The sequence below is a fragment of the Dipodomys ordii genome, unplaced genomic scaffold, assembly GCF_000151885.1.
Source record: "Dipodomys ordii isolate 6190 unplaced genomic scaffold, Dord_2.0 Scaffold26, whole genome shotgun sequence".
Classification (NCBI taxonomy): domain Eukaryota; kingdom Metazoa; phylum Chordata; class Mammalia; order Rodentia; family Heteromyidae; genus Dipodomys; species Dipodomys ordii.
The window spans coordinates 9069060-9095297 of NW_012267242.1; positions in this window are offsets into that span (position 1 = coordinate 9069060).

A 26238-nucleotide genomic window follows, 5' to 3' on the forward strand; every position below is an offset into this window, starting at 1 on the left:
GAAACAAAGGAGGAGGCTACAACGCTTGATAAGAAATGTACTCACTATCTTGCCCATGTAATTGTAACCCCTCTGTACAGTATTTTCACACAAAAAAAGACAAAAAAAACCAGCATGTTTTAAACAAACAAACAAAAAGAATGCAGTGAGACTATTTGTAGTCACAGTAATCCACGCAGGAATAAAAAGTCTTATCTAAGGAGGAAAGAAAGGACAGAGGAGGAGAAACACACAGGACACAAGGAGGGGACTTTCATTACTTATGGCTCAATAGGCATAGTAGTCTAAATTATGCTTCCAAATATGATCTTCAGATGAGGGACAGATCCAAACTGTTACTAACTGGTAATGAAATAGTACAAGATCCAGTGTAAACGTTTGAGAATCTTTACAGCAAGGTATTTTTCATTCAGTTTTTACAAAATGATCAATCAGCAATGGATTACTCATGCTAGATAATTTGAAAACCATTGATGAACAACAGTGCTCTCTGTGTGTAATAGGTGGGATTTTGTGCTAATAATGGTTTATTTCACCTAGTATATCCAAATTAATTTCATCTAGACAGAATAAAATATCAATAAAATACATTACAGTCTTCTTTCAGAATCTGGCATTCATTTTATAATTATATGATATGTGAATCTGGATTAGTTACACTTCATGAACTCTCTAGCCACATGTTCCTAATGGTTATTGTCCTGCATGACTCAAATCTAAATAATGACCAATTGTTGGGTTAGGTGATTCAGCAGATGGTTTTGTTTTAATCATCATAGAAGATGAACAGTGTTGGAAGTAAATGCTTGTTCACCACTTCTCTGATTTTATAGCAGACAGCTTTCTCTTAAATCCATTGATGTCTTGTCCTAAATCTTATTGTTCTCCTTAAAAAGTCAAGTCAAGGGGCTAGGAAGGTGGCTCAGTGGTAGAGCGCTTGCCTTGCATGCATGAGACCCCGGGTTCGATTCCTCATCACCCCATAAGCAAAAGAAAAAGCCGGAAGTGGCGCTGTGGCTTAAGTGGTAGAATGCTAGCCTTGAGCTGAAGAGCTGAGAGACAGTGCCCAGGCCCAGAGTTCAGGCCCCACGACTGGACCTCTCCCTCCCCGCCCCCCCGCAAAAAAAAAAAGTGAAGTCAACTCCTTATGGACAAGTTTGGGAGAAATAAAGAGCCTGTTCAGCTTAACAGCTCTACCCTCTCCTTTAGGAGCCAGCTTGATCAGGGAGATTACAACTATGCTTTTCCTTTTAGGATTCCCCTCCACATTGAGATATCTGCCATGGTCTCGAAGTGCTCTAATCAAGAGATGGAGTTTTCCTAATTCTGAAGTTGTGTCTACAAGCTCCTTTGACATACAGTAAGTCATAATTTTCAAAGTTACCTTTATCCTTAATGTAGGTAGGATCTAGCCTTCACCAGTACCTATAGTAGAGGATCTCTACAAAAGCACAGCTGTCTCAGGAGGGGGCTATTTAGGTGCAGGTGGCTGTAGCTTGACCTTGAATTAGTCCTGTGTGCACATATGTGAGCCATGTAGGACTCTGAACATGCGGGAGAGCCACAAAATATTTAGAAATCCCAGATGGGACAAGGGTTCAGTTAAGATAGGAAGCTTTACCTTATGCTATGGTTTCCAACTTCAGAAAATGGACAATATTTGCTGTTCTTAAAATCTGAGCTCCACATATAGCTCAAAGAATCAGTGATGTTCTAAGATTCAAATGTTAATGTCAAGCCTAGCAATAGTGTATTAGTTGTTCTCTCCACCCTGCATCCCTAAGTGAAGAATTATAGAAGAACTAAGCTTAGATCAGGTACTTTTGTTATCAAACTCAAGGATGGGCTACCACCACCCATGAAAGCTGGCTCGTGATTACTTAAGGACACACAATGAAGAGATTCTAAGTCGTCAGTACGTTCATAGACATAAACACAGGATGTCATGAGACATAGAAAATAGAGTTCCTTTGTAACTAGCTATATCTAATGTTGAACATGTTTTGTTCAACTGTCTATAGGTAGGTAGGTGCACATCTTGGTCTCATTTGTCATCACACACAAAAAAGTGTTTCCAAGTTAGCATTTATAATCAGCGACATAATGATATTTTGGTTTCCAATTTATTGCTTATTTTTTATTTCCCATTTTCAGCATAAAGGTTGACAGAAAATATGCTCGTCATTCTAGAAATATACTCAGTAGGTAATGATTAGATTATCTCAACATATTTAAAGTAATTTGGGTAGGAATGAAGATGTAGAAGTAATCAGTGTGTGTGTGTTTGTGTGTGGGGGTGCGCGTGCGTGCGCACGTGCGTATATGTGTGGTTTGAGGACTTATATACATAACAGGTTGCCTGAGAAACTTTCAAGAGAAGTAAATAATCAAACTGAGAAAAGCAACAGTATTAGTAAAAAAAAAAAAGAAAAGAAAAGAAGGAATTTCCAGAAGAAAATAAGAGAGAAGTGCTTCTGTTCATAAAGATAAAATTTGTTTTAGAAAGAATTTTTAAGAAAATGGGTATGGCTAAGAGTATAATTGATACAAATTTATTCCTTCAAAATTATTTATTACCAACTATGCATAGAGATGGTTCTAAGCACCAGGAATTCAACAGTAAGTATAAAAGACAAGCATTTTCCTGGTGGATTTTGTGGTCCAATGAAAATTTATACAGTCAAAATAAAGAAGGGCTGGAAAAAAATCGTCCATTGGTCTTGGTTACTTGGGATCTTTAGGGGCTTGAAGTGAAAGGAAATTCATTGGCATGAATACATGGAAGCAGATTGGAGTCAGTTTAGGAGTGCCTAGGACCCAGATAGAAAAAAAGACAGGATGGTAGCTGGCTGATGTGAAGTCCACGGGGGTGATGTTGTAGATGATGTCTAGAGGAATTTGAATGTGTAAAAATCAATAGAGACATGAACAAATGACCAAAGGGGGGAAAATCCCATAAAACTAATAGAACCAACTTATAATCAAATCATGGATAAACATAGCCTAATGTGGCACAAATTCTGCTCTAAGATAGTCAGAAGGCGGTTGGTTTAGCTTGACCAATATTTTCCCAATGACTTATCATGGGTCCCACACTCCACAGATATAGATGCAGGTACAAGATACAAAAGGATACTCCTGGGCCTTCAGAATCCCTCAAACCATACAATCACTGATGAGTGTCACATACTAACCGAGGTGCTGTCCTGAACCTGTGCAGAGAACATCACTTTTAATCATCTCTGTGAACTGTGGAGGATTAATTTTTGTCCCCATGTGACAGATGAAGCTGGTCCAGAAGACAAACTGGTGATGCAGCTAGGAATCCAAACAGAAGAGCCCACAAGTCTAGAGTCTGACCCCCTAACTGCAGAACTCAATCTTGCTTGCTCTTGTTTAACACCCTTCTAAATTTGAACTGATATAATGTCTCTTCTGTGAAGTGTCAACCTCACCTCTACTGCTCAGAATTAAGCCTTTTGTGGGTCTGAGAAGTAAGGTCAGAATGAATGTTTGCAGTTGGTTAACATATTCATGGCAACAAAGAGAAACACATGCCTCTTTGGATTGTTTAATGTGAGGGCTGGAATGAGACATGCTCATTTCTACTTTCCAAAAACTGCATAGTTGTGCAAAGTTCTGGAAATTCTTTCAGATAGAAAATCTCTCAACACCTTCAGAACATTGTCTATGACTCTTCTCCCAATTCATGTCAAAAAAAAGAAAGAAAAACACAGGATGGGATACTGAGAAACATATTAAAAAAAAACAAAACATGGAAGTAGGGCAAACAGAGTGAATGATTTTAAAGATGTTTTATTTTCTAGGTAACATGAAATATCAGAAGAAAAATGAAAAAGTGCTGGGGACACAAAATATTTGAGTAAATCAAGAAACAAATTCTTAAATGAAAAAAAGGTATAAATGGTAATACAGAGTATTACACTTCAATGGTGAATCCAATAGATCCTCACATTTTTTTAACTGACAAAATAATTTGTTATTCTGGGGGAATAAATAAATATGAGAATGTAACTTTTCAAAAGTAAAGGAAATATATTTAAACACCAGAAGAAAATATGAATATTTTCATAACTGATGGGGATTTTCTAGTCATGTCATCAAAGCAAGAAACCACGATGAATAAACTGGAACACAAACGGTTTAGATGACGAAGTTTACTATAAGCAACATTAAAGGAGAAAATTAATGAAACATACAATGTGGCCTGTTTGACAAGAAGCTGAGAAGCATGCTGTCCATGCTTCCATGAAATAAAATGTGGTTTCAATAACTGAGGCAGCAAACATTTATTGATTCCATTCTGTGTTTCATTTCAAGTGTTAAGAACACAGAGTGGAAGACAAGGTCCTACTTCTCACTGAGCTTATGATCTAGTGATGGGTGAAGGAAGCAGGAAAAAAAAATCTTCATGTCACATTTCTTTGAGGATTATGAGGAAAGTGAGGAAGAGTGTGAGGAGAAGGGTTGAGGAGGCCAATGAGGAGCAGAAGTTCAAGGAAGGCCATTTTTGAGAAGCTCAGAGTCAATGTAATGATGGCCATTTTGAGTAGGTTGTTACCAACCTAAAGTAGGAAGGACAGAAAAATATACCTCAGCCTGGGAATGTGGCTTAGAGGTAGAGCGCTTGCCTAGCATGCGTGAAGCCCTGGGTTCGATTCCTCAGTACCACATAAGCAGAAAACCTGGAGGTGGCACTATGGCTCAAGTAGAGTGTTAGCCTTGAGCAAAAGAAGCTCTAGAACAGTGCCCAGGCCCTAAGTTCAAGCCTCAGGACTGGCAAAAAAGAAAGAAAGAAAGAAAGAAAGAAAGAAAGAAAGAAAGAAAGAAAGAAAGAAAGAAAGAAAGAAAGAAAGAAAGAAAGAAAGAAAGAGAAAGAAAGAAAGAAAGAAAGAGAAAGAAAGAAAGAAAGAAAGGAAAAAGAAAAATATACCTTAAGACAGATCTGTGGCTGATGCTTTCCACCTCCAAGAATAGCCAAGGCAAAACCATAAGGTTAGAAAGGAATGTACCTGCTTGAGGGATGAGAAAAACGCAGAACCCCATAGTATGCATTCAAGGCAGAAGGAGGTGTGGCAGGAGAAGCTGAGGAGCTGGCACAGTCTTCAGTGTTTACACCAGGTGTACTCTTTTCTCTGAAGGTGACAGTTAACATCCGGGTCCCTGAAGGAATCTGCAAGAGGCTGCTGCTTCTACTTGCTTTACCATTTTTAACCATACCTACCTTCATCATTTGTAAAAAGTGAGACTCTGGGTAGGGAAATGCATTGAAAATTGCAGAATGGAAACACCTGTATCCACAGTGTCATGTACAAAGAATCTCAGGACCCAGATCCAATACATCTGATGTTCATTGACTAATCCCAGCCCAGATAACTCTACCCCCACCTTTGTTGCTTATGTTGTTGCTCAGCCCAGCCCAGTTGAAGAACAATTTTATCTGTGCCTTCCAGTTCAGAAGCTGAACTCTTTTGGAAAGTCAATATATTATAAGCAGACAAACAGGGTTTTAAAGGCTAAGTTGACATGGCTAAATGAAAATTAACCAGAAGTCAGGCCTTTATATTTATCTCCTGGATTCATGAACAGTACCCTGTGCCTTTTAGAAAGGACTGATGTATGAATGGAGGGGAAGTGATGGAAAAATAGATATGAATGTAGGCTACTGCCGGTACACATGGGAGTATTCCATGAGTGGAGGACCACAGCACACACGTTGGTGACAGACACCTACATGGTGCACACACAGAGTACCTGCCTCCCACTAGTTCCCCCCCTCCTGCATCCTTTCCCATCCCTCATGCAAGAACACAGTTCTGTAAATAAAGGAAATTAAAAGAACAGTGGAATATATCCAAAATGCAACACAGGTAAGTCAAGCTCAGAGAGACAATGGTTGCATGTTTTCACTTCTACGTGGAAGCTGTATTTAGCTCATAAACTTACAAGTAAATACATTGCGTGGTATGCAAGTGTATACAAATGTATTAACAAATACAGTAGATTCAAGGGAGAACTCAGTGCAATTCTTCAGAAAGGCAAAGTCACAATTCAACAAAATAAACACCAGGTATTTGAAAGGGGAGAGGTGGGGTCAAGGATAGGGTAGACAAGTGAAAAGGGGCAGAATGCAGTTGCAAATTCAATGTAAAGCTGGGCGCTGGTGGCTCACACCTGTAATTCTAGCTACTCAAGAGACTGAGATCTGGGCAAGAAATACTACGAGACTTTTATCTCCAATAAACTCCTTGGGAAAAGCTAGAAAGGGTGCTTTGGTAGAGCCTCAGGGACAGTACTCAGGCTGAGTTCAAGACCCAAGATTGGGGAACACAAAGAAGAATTCCATGTATATTCTTTAAAACTAAGAAAAATAAGAGAAGCATAAACTGCTTGTTAAATGGCAACTCCTTAATGTACAATTTTTCAAAGATAAAGAAAAGAAAGTGCAACAAAAGAAATAAATACCAGTCATAAAGCCCTTCATCAAAGCAGGATTATACCCAAAGAGCAGAGAAGCCTTAAATATTTTGGATGGTGGTCAAAACAACAATTACTATGAATTCTAAGTAGAAATCTAAGTAGAAATCACAGTTGGTGACTCAATAAACAATAATCTACCCTTAGTGAATAATAATCCAATAAATTCATCATTTGATCATTTGATTTCAGGCAAACGAATGGGTCTGCTCTACTCCTGGGTAGCAGAGATGAATCCCATTCTTATTTGCTGAGTTCTTTCTTTATCACTGACCATTGCTGGTAAGGGAAGGTGGTGCAATTAATATCCAGCCTTTTCAAGGAAAGGTGCTCAGAGAGCTGCTCTGATTTTACAAAGGATGCTCTGTCCGTCCCTAGCTCCCCCAGGCCAGGGCAGCTCCCGCTTACAGGGTACCACACACATTTGCTTTACTTTAAGGCTTTTGTGAAAAACAAATGCCATTGGACTCAATCATGTTTTTATTTATATAAGCTGATGAGATCATGGCAAAGCTATTTTATTGTTAGAGAAACTTGGAACCTATAAAGACAAATAATTTTATAAAACAATAACAAAAACCATATTTGAGCTTTAACATTTTTGTTAAATGAAACCATGGTTCTGGGAACCTTTTTTTTGTCATTATTTATAAAACTTCCTCTCAAAGGAGCCTTATGTCTTCCACTCCCCTCCCTCCCCTCCCCCCCATTCATTCAGCAGACACTGGCTGGCTGTCCCCTTGTGCCAGATGACCTTGGCCCAACCAAGGGCACAGAGCTCCCGCCTCCTTGGAGTCTTCAGCAGTTAGGAAAAGGAAAGAGAATTGTGATGTTCTTAGTAAGTCATCCCTCTCCCCTCTCTCTCTCAAAGGATCTTACCTCTCTTTTCCTCTCCACGTTCTGTATAAAGGGAGAGGACTTTTCGGCTCAACTTCACTGCTGTAATGTGAGCCAAAAGTACAGAACTGCTGCTAAAGACGGGAAAATCCACGGGAATCTGAACTTACAAGGACCAAGGTGTGATCTAATACATCTGTAAGAAGTCATAGTAAGTCCATCAAATCTGTTCAATAATCTATTGTTCATGAAGTAAGTAAAAGGAGAGGGAAGGTGTGCTCTGGATCCTTAAGTGTGTTCAGGGAGGAAGAAGAGGAAGAGTAGAATGGGAAGGGGGAAAAGGAGAAGGAAGAGATGAAGAGAATCTAGAGAGAACCCCAAGCAGTATCACACACTCACACTCAGACAACACATGTCACATGCTTACATACACATCAACTTATATATCTACATATTTATAAATGCACACACACACACACACACACACTTCTTTGCATACACCCTGTGTGACAAAGGGAAGACAAAACGTCTAGCTATGAGAAAAGAGTTTCTCAAAATGAAACTGCGAATTCTAAGCAGTCCTTTTCATGGGGTACTGGGGTTTGAACTCAGGTTGTCATACAGGCTTGCAGGGCTTGTTTTGATCAGCCACAACTGACTCAGAACCACTTGAGCCATGCCTCCAGCTTTGCTTTTGCTGGTTATTTTGGAGACGGTCTACTGAACTTTTCCATGCAGCCAGCCTTGAACCAGGGATCCTCCAAAATTTAGTAGCTCGGATTACATGTTTGAGCCTGAACCTGTCTCCACAGTCTATCACAGCCTGGGAGCCTGCAAAGGGTGAGTGGGGGTGGGGGTAGGGGTGGAGGTGGAGGTGGGATGGGGTGGGTAATGGGACTGTTTCCCTGGCTTCAATCAGGTCCTTTCTTTGCTGACACAACTGAACTACATCTGGGGTCAGAGGGAGCGATATCTTTGATTTCTGTAACACATGTCTGCAGAAGAAGCAATGGGATTTTACACTCATCTGTCAGAATACTGAACAAATGCAGTGTGATTGCTTGAATTTTGTGGTACAGTTGATCAACAGGGAAGACTAAACATGCTTCCACCATTATCCTAGGTGGGTGCTGGAGATGAGTGGCCTCTGGGCTTCACTTTGCTAATGCTTTTCCTGCAGATGGTACTGGGATGAGCAAGGGCCACCCAACACAAAGAAGGAGAGGACTGAATAAGAGCACGATTATCTAAACAAGGGCTTCTGTCACAGTCAGATGATGTTGAGTCTTTTTTTGGAGGAAAAAATCAAAACTGTGGAATGTCTGTCTTCCCAATGACTCATTGCTGGAACTCAACCATTCCCTAACTATGAAAACTTATATATGATGCCAAACATAATAATCATTTGCCCTAATGTTTAAGAGCAGCAAGTGGGCCCATATGCCTCTATTGCAGAAGAACAGAACAGAGATCATGTTAAGCCAGAAAGACGCCCACATGATGATTGATGGAAAGGCCAGTGGTGAGATGGATCCCATAATGGGCTCTAACACCCCCCCATAGGCCACACAGCCCTCTCACCCTTGTTTACCTGCACTCCTTAGCTAGACATTTGGGAAGACCCCACTCCTCACCTTACACCTAGCATATATACATATAGCATAATTCAGAGGCATTTAGTGAGCCTCTACTAGTGTCCCTTACTATTGCAGATACCAAGAGCAGAAGAATGAGATGGCCACAGTCCAAAGGAAAACCTAAGTTTGCTTTAAAAAAGGCAACATAAAACAATTTGCTAGCATCGTAAAATAATAAACCGACCTTACCTGCACATTTGGAAGGAGAAGTGGGAAATTTACAAGTTTCAGAGACACAATGATGACAGGTTCCATGGAGGAATAGGATTGAACTGAACCCAAATACCTAATTCTTACCCCTGAAACCAGGATGTGGAACCCAGGTCCCCAGTGGGGGGTAGGAGAGGGAGGGACACTACCTCATAGTGCAGTGAGTAATTAGAAGCACCAGCAATTATTTCTGACAGGTCTAGTTCCAGTCCTGAGTCTGCACAAAAACTCATCAGACTAGAGGTTCTAAACTTACATTAGAGCCTAGCATGTGGCAGTAACTCAATTAATGATAATCATCATTGCCCAAAGTGATTGCCAAATTATGAAGCTTTTCCTCTGATATTTCAGTCAACCTACAATTATGAGACAGCACTAGTGGCTCCCATCTACAATCCTAGCTACTTGGGAGAGTAAAATCTGGAAGAGTGCAGTTTGGGGCCAGAAAAGTTCGCTAGACTCCATCTTTAAAATAACTAGCAAAAGCAGGACTGGAAGCATTGCTAAAGTGGTAAAGTACCAGCAAAGCAAATATGGGATCCTGAGTTCATAACAGTTGAGTTATATACAGAGATCATCAATCTTATTTCACAGTAGTAGAAATAAAACTTTTTTTCCGCATATTAGAATCACCTGGGAATCACTAAACTGTACTGATACTGAGGTAACAACCTCCAAGAGCTTCCCATAAGACCCCACACAAAGTTCCACAGCACCTCCCAAGAGCATCAACCTGGGGACCCAGCCTTCTCACTCCTTATCCAAACACAAGACCCACCCCAGACATTTTGTTTTCATGGGTCAAGGCTGCAATTGTGGAACTGAAACTTTCATAACTCCCCAACTGATGGTAGTATGGAACCAAGTTTGGAGATCTCTTAGTTTATGACAAAATTTGACTTCTTATCCCATAGAAGAGTAGCAGTTCAGGAATCTGATGGGACACACTTCTTAACATGGGCATGTATTCTTTGAGCTAGTCAAAGCTCTCCACTGAATCAGAAATCACTGAAACAGAATCACTGTCTGTCCATCCATCTGTCCATCTTCCATATGTTTATCTGTCTCTGTTTGTCCATTCATCTATCTATCCATCTATCTATCTATCTATCTACCTATCTATCTATCTATCTATCTATCTATCTATCATCTATCTTGTAAGGTAATTGGTGATTTCTTATAAGGAATTGACATATAGTTATAGACACTGACTGAAAACTGGAGTTGGCAAGCTATAAGACAGCCAATGGTGTAGTCTCAGTCTATGAAGCCTGAGAGAAATAAAAATGATGTCTTGCAGAGGGTGTTCTGGTTTTCTTGAAGAAGGATCAACCTTTTTGTTCTATTCAGGGTTTCAACTGAGGAGGCCATTTTTATCCAGTTTGTAGATTCAAGATGTTAATCTCATCTACAAACATCCTCAAGGACACACTCAGAATACTGTTTGACTAGCTATCTGGGTATTCATAGCCAACCCAGTGAACATACTACATGACCCACCACATTCATGTCGTATGTCATTGAAAAAAGTGCAAACAGTCTAAAGTTTCAGAATAGACAGAAAAAAAGGGAAAGAATTAATAGCCTGGAAATGACTACGAGCCAATGAGGGACTGAGAATCAATGGTTTCACTCTGATTCTTCAAAGGTAACACACACACACACACACACACACACACACACATCCTAATCATAAGAACTTACCAAACCAAACTATAGAAAAAAATTGTTAGCCAATTCAAGCATGGAAAGCCTTGACTATTTTATTTCCAAGTCTCACATCAAATTAATGACTACTACTGGGAATGTATCTTAGTGGTAGAGTGTCTGCCTAGCATGCATGAAACCTTCAGTTCGATTCCTCAGAACCACATAAAACAGAAAAGGCCAGATGTGGCACTGTGGCTCAAGTGGTAGAGTGCTAGCCTTGAGCAAAAGAAGCTTAGGACAGTGCCCAGGCCTTGAGTTCAGGTCCCAGTACTAGCAAATTAAAAAAAAAAAAAGAATTGTGGTTCTTTTTGCTGGGTGCTGGTGGCTCCAGCCTGTAATTCTAGCTACTCAGGAGGCTGAGATCTGAGGATTATGGTTCAAGGCCAGCCTGGGCAGGAACATCCATGAGACTCTTATCTCCAATTAACCACCAGAAAAACAGAAGAGGCACTATGGCTCAAGTGGTAGAGTAGTAGCCTTGAGCTGAAGAGCAAAGGGCAGCGCCCAGGCCCAGAGTTTAAGACCCACGACCAACAAAAAATAAAAATGGATGTCTGCTTTAGTTTAACCCTTAGGACTCTAAAATTTGAGTCCAATATTGGAAAACCATGTTGCTCACCATTTTCAGGGTCCTGAATGCAGCTCTAAGATTCTTTATGCTTTTGCTTAAACCTATACAATGAGGAGTGGATGCTAGTTTCGTCTGACCCTTAGCATTCCTCAGAACCAGCCCTCCAAGGAGCATGGTTCACTGTAGTCCTGAATGTATATACTTTGAGATGGAGGCTGATCTATGAGCATTATAATTGCTTTGACATCATTTTATTTTATTTAATTTTTTAATTAAATTTTTTATTGTAAAAATACTGTACAGAGGGATTACAGTTACCTGAGCAAAGTAATGAGTACATTTCTTATCCAGCATTGCTTCCTCCTCCTTTGTTTTTCCCCTACCATCCCTTCCCTCCCACCTCCTCATCTACATTGAGATCATTTTAATCAACATCAGTTGTTCCAGGCCAAGGCTGTCTTTGCTTTGTCATGCTGCTGACATTTTGTGCTCGGTCGGCTTGTCCTCCCTCCAAAGTGATAACCTTACTGATTTTACCCTGTCCAGGAAGTCCACCCTTCCACCTCCCCAGGGATGGATGGGGACTTTACTCATGACCTGCATGTCTCTAGACTCATTAGTGGAAAAGGCTACAGATGAGATGGTTACCTTTCTGATTTCCTCTGAATATACACAGCCTTAAGAGAAAAATAATCCCAACACAAATCATTCTTCCTTATTCTCATCCATCTTTCTTCATATGTCAACATTTTTACTTTTTTAAATTTTATCTCATTGTAAAGGTGATATACAGAGGGGTTACAGTTACATAAATAACACCATGAGTCCATTTCTTTTCAAACAGTGTTATCCCCTCTCTTGTTTTCTCCAGCTTTCTCTCCCCCAACTCCCCTCCCCCACAAGTTGTAAGGTTCATTTCCAACATAGTGTCTAGTAAGTATCACTGTTGCATTGGTTCACCCTTTGCCCCACCATTTCTGTGATTCCCCTTCCTGTCCTCAAATCAGAAACAGTGACCATGGGGAGGGGAGGAGAAGGGTGGGGAGAATAAACCAGAGGAGAAAAAAAAGAAAGACAGAAGAAATAACTTCAAACGGTACACTAAAAAAAGAAGAAGAAGAAACAACCATTAAAAAAAAACCCTTGTTTCTATATCATGGAGTTCATTTCGATTAGCATCATTTTATGTGGTCATATGTACATAGCCATTGAGCTATTGTGAACCTCTGCTAGGACTATCCTCAACCTATACTAATTCTTCCAAATGAGATAAACCAGGAAGTCTATGTTTCTCTCAGTTTGGCTTACTTCACTTAATGGAAAGACTTGGGAAAAAAATCATTTATGCCAACATTTTTAAAACCCAAATGAAGCACATTCTGCCTTTCCTCAGCTCCAATGGATACAGGTCTTCAAACACACCGAAGGAGAGTTGTTTGTCTTGGTTCTTCCTTCTCTGAGCAGCAGTGGGGGATCTGAGCAGAGAGATCTCGGCTTAAATCATGGTTCACCATTACCAAAGCTCTGCTCTGGGACAAGTTATCTAGCCCCTCCTACTTGAGCCTTCATCACCTCACCTTTACGAGGAGAAATATTACCTGCTCTCCAATGGTCTTGAGACATTTAAAGGCACTCATGCCACTGAGCCTGATGCACGGAGTGAAAAACACAATTAAATCACAGGAAGCAGAAGAGGGAAGGGGAGGGAAAAAAGCCCCACCATCTCCTTCAAGACCAGACCCAAGTCCCTAACTTTCTTCTGATAAGCTTCCTAAATATCGGATCCTTTTCTTGACCCCTTGCTTCTTTTCTGAGAGATTGTGGCCTCCACAAGCCAAGAGCCATCATTCCTCATTTTCCTCTTCCCCTGGCACCCAGTTTGGCACAAGGGAATCATGACAGGTGTCTGGGAGGTGAGGACAGCAAGGCAGATAAACTTTTGAAGGTGATGACACTGCCTCTCAGAGCAGTTAAGTGGCCTGTCCAAAACAAGGCTGGTGACAAAAGTGAACCTGCTACATCTCAGCATTTTGACACTTGCTCTAATCTTTCTTTGACTCAGTTTTGGCACTTCACATTCACTACAAGACAATCTGACCACAAAAAGACAGGCAGACCTAGTATGGTGGGAAGTTCATAGATTTTCTTCAACTTTAAGAAAACAGCATCATTAATAATCACATATACCACTTCCTGATTCCTAGCTATATGCGCCAGGCACTATACTAAAAGTATAGAGTGCATGGTTTCATTGGTTTTCACAGTTATAAGTTATTCTTATTACTAACACATTCCACACATGAGGAAATTTGTAAAATGTAGAAAGACTTTGGATGGAAGCATTAGAGTTCTGTGCCTCCAGTAAATATATGCATCAAAAGAAAAAATAAACACCTTTAAGAGAAAAATAACATGTCCAAGGACGTAAAATTACAGAGAAGAATGAGTCAGGAAAAAATACCAACAAGGAAGGAAAGAACTAAAAAATGATCAAGATCCTGTGGAAGAATTAAGCAAAACTTTTGGGAAATGTGGGTGGATGGAAATTATTGGTCTAATCTAGGATGATAAGAGGATAGGATCTCCAGTCCTGTGGGTCCTTCCTTCCCAGAGTCTGCCTCTTCTGATGGTGAGGGCAGCCAAGGAACATTGAGTCAGAGTCCAATGAAGGAAAAATGGGAGTAATGTATGGAGGTAGGGAAAAACTGGGCCTCCCCTCCTTGTGCATAAGGTTCTGGTACATTAATCCATCTCTGTTAATTTAGATGCAATCTTTGCTCAGCACTTGGAGAAGATGCTTTGATTCTTTTTGATTGTCATAAAGTTTTTCTTATTGATTATTGATTTTTAAGTGTATTTTTTTCTACCTGGTAACATTTCTAAATGGGATCTTACAACAACAATTGACAACATACCTTGCTTCTTAGTGGTACCTATCATAATGATGGCATGTAAGATTCAATAATCTGCTGTGTGATGCTCAAATCCTCTAAAAACCAAAACCAAGGGTTTAAAAGCATTCATATTCTTTGGTCTGAAGACATCTGGCATATCATAGTGTGTGTGTGTGTGTGTGTGTGTGTGTGTGTGTGTGTGTGTGTGTGTGTGTGTGCATAAGAGAGTAATGGAAAGGAATGGCTCTGGGGAAGGGAGGTATTGGATCCAGCTTGGGTACATTAGCTTTCTCTAGGGGAATGCATCAGATAATTAGGTGAAAACATACTGTGAATGACACAGATAATGGCTGTTTTCAGTGGGGTCAAACAACAGAATAAAGAATTAAATAGAAAGCAGCACAGTGTGACTTTCTAAAATGAAACTTCATAATAGGAGCAGAATTAAAGCAAATGAGGCTCATTGGCTTTCTTTTCTCCACAAAATTGAAGTAATTAAGTACAAAGGTAGCATGATTAGAAATGACATCAAAATAGGTGGATAACATTCATGGACCATTTATTACCTCCCTGGAATTATTTCTCAGACTCCCACAACACTGCACCTTTCTGCTCCCCAGCCTTTCCCTCTGCCTAACTGTTTTTCTGAGGAATCTTTTCTGATTTTGGTCTTCTTTCTTCTACCTGTCCCTGTTGGCAGCTCTCCCTGAGTTCATGGTTAGTTACTTTCATTGCTCAATCAAAATAACCTGGTCTCCTAAACATCATATCTTGTAAAAAAAAAAAATCCAAAGCATGCCATTGTCATATGCTTTCTGTGAAGGCAGGACAAGTTGTTCAATTGCTCTGAGTTTCACTTGATTTGTCTTTTAAAATGGGTAATAGAACAGCTAGCTCCTAAGTTTTAATGAAGTATTGTGAGATGATGTCCAAGATTGCTGCTTCTTGTGCTCATTCAGAAAGTAGAGCCATGGGTATTGATCAGCACTCTGCAGCTACTTCCAGAGGACGCTGCTAATTTGAAATAGCCTTTTCTCAGTCCTCTTCAATATAGTACTGGAATTCCTAGCTAGAGCAATAAGCCAAGAGACAAACATAAAGGGGATCCAATTATAGCAAAAGAAGAAGTAAAATGATTCCTCTTTGCAGATGACATGATCCTGTATTTTAAAGAACCCCATAGATTCCTCCTCCACGTTATTTGAGCTGGTCCAAAACTTTTGCAAAGTAGCAAGGTATAAAATTAACCCACAAAATCAGTAGCTTTTCTGTATGCCAACAATGAGAAAAGCCAGAATGATATAAGGAACACAACTCCATAATAGCTTCAAAAAAGAACTAAGAATTTACTTAATCAAAGATGTGAAGGATCTCTATGATGAAAACTTTAAAAACCTGAAAAAGAAAATTAAAACAGATTTATTGAAGTGGAAAAACCTCTCACGCTCCTGAATTGGAAGGATTAAGATCATGAAAATGGCAATACTGTCCAAGTCAATCCTAACAATATTCTTCAGTGATACAGAAGAAGCAATAAAAAAAATCATATGGAATAATAGAAGACCTCAAAGAGCAAAAGCAATCCTTAGCCAGAAGAACAGGGCTGGAGGAATATTAATATCAAAGTTCAAACTCTATTACAAACCCATAGTAATAAAAACAGTTTGGTACTGGTATAAGGATAGGATTGAGGACCAATAGAATAGAAGATGTAGAAATAAATCCACCAAACTATAAAGTTATTTAATATTTGAAAAGGGAGCTAAAAACACAGGATGGAAGAAAGCCAAACTCTTCAACAAATGGTGCTGGCAGAAAACACATTCAGAAAAACTGAAGTTAGATTTTTTATATATATCACCCTACACCAAAATCAATTCCAAGTGGATCAAAGGCCTCAATGTAAGACCAGATACCCTGAAAATAGTATAGGAAGGGATAGGGGAAATACCTGTGCTCCTTGGCACAGGTCATAATCTTCCTAAATAAAGATACAGAATCACAACAAATCAAAGAACAACTGCATAAATTGGACTGAATCAAATTGCAGAGCTTCTGCATAGCAAAGGACATAGCTAGCAAGATAAATAAAAAGCCCACAGATTGGGAGAATAAATATCAAAGGCCTCATATCTAAAATATACTTAGAGCTCAAAATAGCAAACCTCCCAAAAAACGAATCCTCAAAGAAACAACCCCATTAATAAGTGAGCTAAAGACTTAAAGAGAGACTTCTGTGAAGAAGAAAAGAGAATAGTTAATAGACACACGAAGAAATGTTCAACATCTCTGGCCATAGAAGAAAGCAAATCAAAACAACATTGAGATTCCACCTCACCCCAGTTAGAATGGACATTATTAAGAAAACTCATAACAGATGCTGGGGGGCTGGGCAGGGAATGTGGCCAAAAGGGAATGCTACTACACTGGTGGTGAGAATATAAACTTGTTCAGCCACTCTGGAAAGCAGTATGGAGGTTCCTCAAAAGACTAAACATAGAGCTTCCCTATGACCAAGCAATCCCACTCCTTGGTATTTATCCAAATGACCAAATACCAGGCCACACTAAAGTCACTAGCACAACCATGTTCATTGCAGCATTGTTTACCTTAGCCAAAATATAGAATCAATCCAGATGCCCCTCAGTGAACAACTGGATCAAGAAAATATGGTATATATACACAATGGAATTCTATGCTCCCATCAGAAAGAATGGCATTTCCCATTCATAAAGAAATGGAAAGACCTGGAAAAACTTACAGTAAATGAAGTAAGCCAGATCCAAAGAAACAGACTGCATGGTTTCCCTTATTTGTAATAATTAGAATACACCTATAAATCTACAAGTAATTCCAATGGATAGTAAAAGACAAATAATTGTACTTGGACATGATTAATTAAGCAGCACTCTATGCTTTCACACAGTAAGAACAAACGAGGATATTCCTAGGAGATAATCACAAGGGCTCAATAGCTATGTGCATATGATCATACAAAATGATGCTTATTGAAATGAAATCCAAGAAATGAAAACAAGAGGTTTTTTATTGTAATGTTTTCAGTTATTTTTTTCTTTTTTCCTTCAGTTTATTCCTTTTGTCACTGTTTTAGGCTTCTGTACCCTTTGTCTTGTATATAAGTTTTTCTGATTTGAGGAGGAGAAGGGATACTCACTAGACACCATGTTGAGAATGAACTATACAACTTGAGGGGGAAGGGGGCTGGGAGGTGAAAAACTGGAAGAAAATGAGTGAGGAGGTGATACTGTTCAAAAAGAAATGTACTCATTATCTGACTTGTATAACTAATCCCTCTGTACATCACCTTTGCAATAAAATTTAAATCAAAAAAGAAATAGCCTTTTCTCTCCCTTTCACAATGTCAAAGTACTGCTTTTTTATACTTGTGGCAAAATACATATTGCATTAAACGGATCATCTTTATTATTGTAAGTATACTGTCCAATAATAGTGAGTATATTTATTTTATTGTATAACTAATCTGAGGCTCACACTCAGTAAACAACCTGCTTTGTTCCTCCCCCTCTCCCACGCCCTTCAACTTCCTACCTCTATGGAGTTGACAACTCTGCAAGTCAAATCATACAGTATTTGTCTTTTTGTGATCCATTTATTTCACTTAGCAGAGTATCCACAAGGTTCATACTCACTGTAGCATGTGGCAGAATTCCCTTCTTTTTAAGGCTGGGAATATTCCACTTGCCTATATCTGGTATACAACTTTCATTTATATGCTCATCCTTAACGGACATTCAGTATGCCCTAACCTCTTGACTAGTGTGAATAATGCTGACTATAAATATTACTATGCAAGTATCTCTTTGAAATCCTGTTTCAAATTTTGAGTGGATACCCAGAAATGAAATTACTGAGTGATATATATACATATATATAATTTACACATATATGTATATATGTGTATTACAAATATATGTAAAATATAATTTATACATATATGTATAATTCAGTAATATATAAAATACATTGCATTTTTAATTTTTGCAAGATATGACTTACTATTGCTCATAGATGTATAATTCATATATGTATAATATATAATACATTGCATTTTTAATTTTTGGAAGATATGATTTACTATTGCTCATAGATGTATAATTTTACATCTTTACCAACAAGCACATGCATTCCAATATTCCACATCCTCAGCAGCCATTTGGCATTTTCTGGTTTCTTTTCATAGTAGCCATCCTACTAGAATTAGGAAAAAAATGTCATTTTGACTTGCATTTTCCCAATCATTAGAGATGTTGATTGTCTTTTTGTATCTGGTTGTTGACCATGACCATATTTTATCTTTATTTGTATACCACCATTTCAAATAAAATGTCTTTTAGAATACGTTCACTTTAATTGCTCAAGTTTCCAGCTTTTAGTTAATTTCCCATTTTATGTATCTAGACCACCATCTGCTACTTGCCTCCTCACCCTGCCAATGGGAAGCTTCTGACTTTCACACTGTTCCCTCCTCTCTGGCTATCACCTCCTCATCTGCACCCTACCACCCTACATTTACTTCAGTGCCCTGGCACACCTTGACGTGCTTTCTCCATGAACCATTCATCAAGAGCACTGTTGCCAAATCCACTCATCTGCCTTGAGGACACCACATTTATTTTGGAGTTAGTTTGATCAAGCATTTGTGACAACTTTCACCCACTTCAGTGATTCGAAGACTCATCTCCCAGAGGATGCTTATCTTCCTTACATGGTAGATGTATTCTTCTGCTAAAATTAAATGATAGCAGCCCTTTTTCTAAACCATAAGAAGATTTCCTTAATAGCAACATTATTTTTTATTGTACACTTTTCTCCTGTTTAAGTTTCTACCCTTGTCACAGCTTGATTGGTTGCAGGTCTTAACAAGACAGAATAAGAAAGAAAACATTATTAATAGAAAAGCTCATAAATCATGCCTGTTTAGGCAGCTTGGGTTTTTGTCATTGTCATTGCTATTTGTTTTGCTAATAGGCATGTGAGTAGTTTCTTACCGGATAATTACATAGTAGAGTCACATGTTTTGGCTGAGAAAATTCTTTCTTTTCTTAATTGAATGAAAAGAATTTACATTAGTAGATGAGTTCTCTGACATGTGAAAAATTCAAAAATAATGAATTCTGGGCACCTCAACTTACAAAGAGAGTCTTCAAAAGTAAGATATCCTTAATATGCTCATAATTATTTTATTGCAGCGATCAGGAACAGGAGAAGCAAGTGTTATCCTCATTCCACAAAATTCTCTTACGATTTCTCTTTGGAAAAAAAAAAGAATAGTCTCAGGTATTTTTATACTTATAGTAATGTTAAAAAATATTTTGTGGCTGGGCACTGGTGGCTCATGCCTGTAATCCTAGCGACTCAGGAGACCAAGATCTGAGGATCCCGGTTCAAAGCCAACCTGGGCAAGAACCTCCCGGGACTCTTATCTCCTAAACCACCAGAAAACCAGAAGTGGCGCTGTGGCTTAAGTGCCAAGAGAAATAAGCTGTGACCATAGTCTCATCTCTGTAAGTAGTCACAGCACCATCTATAATTGAAGCCATGATGTCCTTCTACAACCTAGTCCAAAATTTCACTTCCTTCACTCAGAATTTCAGGTGAGTGGGGTTGTTTCATTTAGAGAGCAGTAGAAACATTTTATCTCTATCTAGTAAAGCTTTCAAAGCAACAGAGCTCAAGGGTGCTAGGACTAGGACAAGAAGTAAGATTCTACAATTGTATTGTTAGGTAAAATTGTGGACCCAGAAAAGAGAAGGAAAGGGGAGAAAGGGGGAAAGACAGGGAGAGGAGGAGGGGGAGGGAGAAAAGGGGGAGAGAGGGGGAGGGAGAGGAGAGAAAGAGGGAGGTGGGGTGAAAAGGAAAGAACAAAAGAAGGAAGGAAGAGAAGAGGGAGGGAAAGGAGGGAGGGAGGGAGGGAGGAAGAAAGGAAGGAAGGAAGGAAGGAAGGAAGGAAGGAAGGAAGGAAGACTCATCAATCCTGGGTTACGTGCCTGCAATCACAGCTATATTGCAGACAGAGATGTGCAGATCATACTCCAATGCCAGGCCAGACAAAAAGAATGAGACCACATCTGAAAAATAATTGAAACTAAAGGGCTAAGGGTTTGGGTCAAATGATAGAGCATTTGCCTGAATTCAAATCTCAGTAGTATCCCCATAAAATGTAAATCTTTTGGTCTGTGTAAAACACTTATTAAAAGAATGGAGTGTCAAACCACTGACTTTTGGGAATATTTTATTTTCCTGACTTTTACTTATTAATTAGGGAGAATACTTCCCATGTGACTTGATCATTTGTGTTTTATTTTTCTTTGGTGACTATCTCTTGGTCTTTTAATGGATTCTAATGTACTTTCAGTTCTAAAAATAGAGATGTTTCTCTATTAGACATTCAATTAGAAATGTGGACTAAGAAGTTGGACATTAGAATCTTCAGTTCAAACTTGATATCCAGGCTGGAGTTATATAAGAGTTCTCAGTATATATCTTCTTCGCAAGCAGCCAGAGTAAACAGGAAAAATCAAGAAGATTCAGCATCTTAAAAACAAGATCAGGAAAAGTCCTTCTAAAAGGAGGGCATCGTAAGTGGTACCAAATGCTTCCAGAAAGTCTGGTAGCATCAGGAACAGGGACTGGGTCTGGTGACGTGGCGATCACAGATGGCCTTGACCACAAGCAGTCTGGGTGGACTAGTATCTAACCCGGAGAGGAAAATCCCCAGGAAAGGATCAGGATAGTATGAGAAAAGAAGGCTCAGTATGATCAAAGAAGAGTTGTGGGGAATATGAGAATTAAAATGGATCAAAAAACTTGTCAGAGGCTTTAAGCTTTCAGGAATAAAGCCATTCTGGGTCCTGACAGCTTTTAGACTGTGGCTGTGAGTTCAGTTATCTGGCTTCAGTGGAGTTGAAGGAGTTGAGAACGAAGGATTGACGAGCAGTGGCATTCTTGTCTTGGACTGGTTATGTACAGGAATGTTGATGGTGCCCAGGGAAAGGCAGGATTGGAGAGGGAACAGGGGCTAGCCACAGCACTGCACAGCGCAGACAAGGTGGATAGAAGACCGAGGGAAGACAGCTGCTTTCTACTATGAAGGATGCTGTGATATGTTTAGCCACCCGCCAAAATACACCCCAAGCAGTGTTTTTTGTGCCTTCCCATTATCAGGATAAAACATATAAAGTATAAAACAGCTGCTCAGAATTTTAGGGGTTTACCAAACAGAACAAATGTGTCTTGAAGTGTGGGCTGTGTCATGTCATTCCTCAATGAGCTAAGCTAAATGATTCATGGGGCTGAATCACCCATGAGATCTGTCACACTGGGTCTCCAAAGCTGGTGTAGATTTGCATTGAGATGGATTATGCTGTTTAGAGTGAGTGAGTGAGTGTGTGTGTGTGTGTGTGTGTGTGTGTGTGTTGTTCTTCACTTCACAAAGAGCTTGAATTTTTCTAATCTAAACTGTTTGAAGGAAACATGCCACCTCAGGCTGAGTTCTTAACATGTGACATTTTCTTTGGTCTTTATGGAAAAGAGATATTAATATAACCTGACTCCTGAGCCATCTCTGGACATTGACCGAGGCCTACAGCAGTGTAGCAAGGGGTAGAAGCAACATAGTTTAAAATACAAATGAAATACATTTCATTTGTATTACCTTGGGCATGTATTTCAGTTCCCTAGGCATAAGGAATTCGTATTTTATAGAATACTATAGAAGCATCTAGAGGGCTATCTGGAACCTCAGCCATCACATGAAAGCCACAAATGATCAATGTCAAGTGCTTACATAAAAGTCACTAACGTATGTAGCTGGAATGTGAGCTGTTGAGTCTTTGGAATAAGAGAAGTCAAGATCTGAGAGTCATCTCAGACACACATCTGCCTACAACTTTCAGCTAACGATGTGCTGGCTCTCCCTGAACTTTGATTTTACCTTCTGTTTTATTTTGTCTTGTTTTTTGTTTTTTTTTGGTCAGTCATGGGACTTGAACTCTGGGTTTGGGCACTCTCCCTGCGCTCTTCAGCTCAAGGCTAGCACTCTACCATTTGAGCCACAGTGCCACTTCCCGTTTTCTGGTGGTTTATTGGAGATAGGAGTCTCACGGACTTTCCTGCCCAGGCTAGCTTTGAACCGTGATCCTCAGATCTCAGCCTCTTGAGTAGCTAGAATTACAGGCATGAGCTACCAACGCCTGGCGTTGTTATGTATTTTGAGGAAAGGTCTCATTATGTTGCACAGGCTATCCTGGCGTTGTTATATATTTTGAGGAAAGGTCTCATTATGTTGCACAGGCTATCCTGGAACTCGTGATCCTCCTGGCTCACTCTCTTGAGATTACATGCAAGCACAACTATGCCCAGCTCTATACCATCTCAGGTAAAACTAGGCATAATACTGTCTAACTTGGATTATTATGAAAATTACATACATGGGCGTAAGGCAATCCTGTAGTCCAAGCTGAGTAAGAGTTGACATCTTTTCCTTCTTCCCATTTTCTCTTCACCAGTAAAAGCAGAGCTTTTTGAAAGGCAAAATCTGACCCAAAAACTCAAAAAAGACAAGGTCTGGGGGTACCCTGAAAATTGTAAACGGTGTCATCGTATGACCCTAATGAAGCTCCTAAGTTACCCTTAGGCCTAGTTGGAGTCAGGTTTACATTCGCAGTTTAGAGTATGACTTTAGCAATGGATAGCCTCCATTTCCTCCTCTGTGTAATGGGATAATAGTCCCAATCTCAGATGATAGCCAATGAAAGTTTGAATGAAAGATAGCATAGAAACTATACTATTCCTACCATGTGGTAACATGCATTCATTCACAAGCTGTTAGTTGAAAAGCTGCCTTTTAATCCTCATAGCTATGGTCTGATTCTACTTTACTCCAGAAGTAAAAAAAAAAAAATCAGGTTAAAAAAGAAGGAAGGCATCTGTAGAGTTTTGGAAGTTCTTGTCTTTGTCTTTGTAACAGAAAAGCTGACCTTACAGATCTCGAGGGTTTTCATGCTCTATATGGGACGGTATTCCCAGAAAGCACAAATATCATCATCACTGTGCTAGTAAATAGGTGGGGGTGGGTGGAAAGAAGCTCATTGAGAGATCACACACTCTCTCTCTCTCTCTCACACACACACACACACACACACACACTCAGAAACTCAGGACAGAATACCTAGATGAAAAGAAAAGAAGGAAAATATTTTTTTCCTAAATTTGGTTCAGTCCATTCCAATGACAATTTTTCAAATTCCACAGCAATGGTAGACTTTCCATCCAAAGGATGGATATTTCAGGGCTGGTTGGTGGGGTTAGGAGAGAAAAGGAAGTTGTGGGCTGTAGGTAATGAGGAGCCATGTAAACAGGAGAAATGGGATCTGGTTTGGCTAAATCAGATCAAGTTGCTGCTGTGACAGGAAGGGGAAGAACAGAAAATAAGAGAGTAAGATTGGGTTCATTCCTTTACTAGTTTCCAGACACTAATTAAATGAGCTTGGGGAGCAGGCACAAAATGTTGGTGTTAAAAAAAAATCCCAGGAGAGAGCTGATGAAGGCTGGAGCCAACTTCTTGCCCTACTCTCCATTTCAGTAGATGGAAAGATCCAGGAATTCCCAAGGGGTACTTATTTAGAATTTCTTTTTTAATTGTTTATTATTAAGTAGTTGTACAAATGGGTTTGCATTCAACATCTCCCTCTGTGAGCACACTGCATCTTGATCAATGCCACCTCTTTCTCCATCCTCCCTCATCTCTCTCAACTCCACCCACCCGCTCAACTCACCTAGTCACATAGATACCTTGACGAATATGACTGCATGAAAGAGTCAAGAAACTTGACCTGACCCCTTTGGTTAAGATCCTCATTCGTACAGATATTCATGTAAACCAGAGCTGAAGGATTGCAAATCCCACACATGGATGCTTCAGAAACAGACCCACCCCCTCAAAGGTGCTGAGGCTGTGGAAAATCTTGCCTTTCTTTTGGGAACGGTCTAGGGAAACTTAATTCCGTCTTTAGACCCTCCCCAATGCATACACTTTCAATAGAAGAAAGATCTGTTCCTACCCAACCAGGTTTCTAATGCTAGATTTATCCAAAAGAGAGAGAGAGAGAGAGCAGAATTCTCAGCTTTTAATTGTGCTGGCTTAAACAGGGATGAGCAGATGCTTAGAATGCTGGACATTTTAGTCTATGTACTCAGGAACACCTGGGATAGAGTCCTTAGAAAAGATGGGCCTTAAGTCTAGATATCCCATAATGGAATCAGAAGGAATAGAGAGAAAACCTGAAGATAGTTACAGAGGAGCCAGAGATAAACACAGGGCCATCTTATAGCTTCCAAGGAACCCAGAGAGGAGCCAAGAGGATGTAGGGAAAGTAAGATGGGCACTCTCCTTGTGCACAGCTGCACTGACTCTAAAAGTGAGCAGGAAGCACAGATGTTTAAGTTGAAATCCAAGTGACTGACTTCCTTTCCACTCCATCCAAACATTTCCTTACTCCTTTATCCCCAGTACCTTCTTTTCCTTCAGTTACTTAGAACATAGAGACAACACCTAGTTCCCCAGGAGCTGGAAGGCCCAGGAAAAACTTAGTGCCCTGGTTTCATCCCCACTACGTCCTAGCTCTCTGACCTGTCCATATAATCTCCACTATGAAGATTAGCAAGCCATGTAATGCTGGGTGAGGAAGAGCAGGCTGCTTTTCACCATGCGCAGAACAATCCCTCGTTTGTGCCTCCCTCCCAGCCTCCCTCTCCTCACTCCATTTACTTTATTCTTTCATTCCCTTTCTCCATTTTTTTCCCTTGCTTATAAAATCTGGCTTATGTGAGTAATGTTCATATGCTTGTGAATACAGTAGATTCTTTGTCATTTGTGATAATAAGGCATGGGTCATGTGAATTACTCCAAACAGCAAACACTGCTCAAGGACATAACCAAGGAACATTTCCAGGCTGACTAACAGTCCAATATTTGATTTGGATTGCAATCACCCAATACTCATTATCTAGTTAGCAGGATGGGCATAGAGAGATACCACAGGGAAGTAAATAGGAACTGAGGATGGAGTTTGCACACAAGCCAGTTCACAATCCCCCCTCCCCCATCTCCCAAGCACTGGCAGGTTTGTGAATCAGATGAACTCTATCATGAGTGAAATGTAGACCTTGATGAGAGAAAAGGCAGACACTGGAGTAAGAAAAAGTCCACACTTAATGGAGATTTCCAGAGCCTGACAGTCTCAGGACCAGGTAGGGTCACATGTCTTGGATCCAGAGAGGCTCAACTAGCAGGAAAAGGGGAAAGACCTTGTCTACCCTCTGTGGTCAGTGGTTCTGCACAGTGGAAACCCCTTAGACCTATACCTCATGAATCAGACACACAAGAAGGTATGCTCACATGATCCCTCATTCCACAGCCCCCAGCTCTTCCGGACTAAACAGGGGAGTGAGTGTTTTTGACAGCTATGCTGGGTTTTCTGTCTTGCTGTGTCTCTAACTACTTCTCTAGTGATCTGGTATATAACAGGCATTTCATTATCATTAATGCTTTCATTTATATTATTATTACTGTTATTGTAATTATCATCTTAATTTATCCGTGCCAGTCCTAGGGCTTGATTCATGGTTTGGTAGCTGTCCCTGAGCTTTTCGCCTAAAGGCTAGTACTCCACCACTTGAGCCACAGCTCCACTTTCAGCTTTTTGGTAGTTAATTGGAGATAAGAATCTCATGGACATTCCTGCCCATGCTGGTTTTGAGTTGGGATCCTCAGATTTCAGCCTCCTGAGTAGCTAGGGTTATAGGCGCGAGCCATTGACTCCTAGCTTAGTATATTATT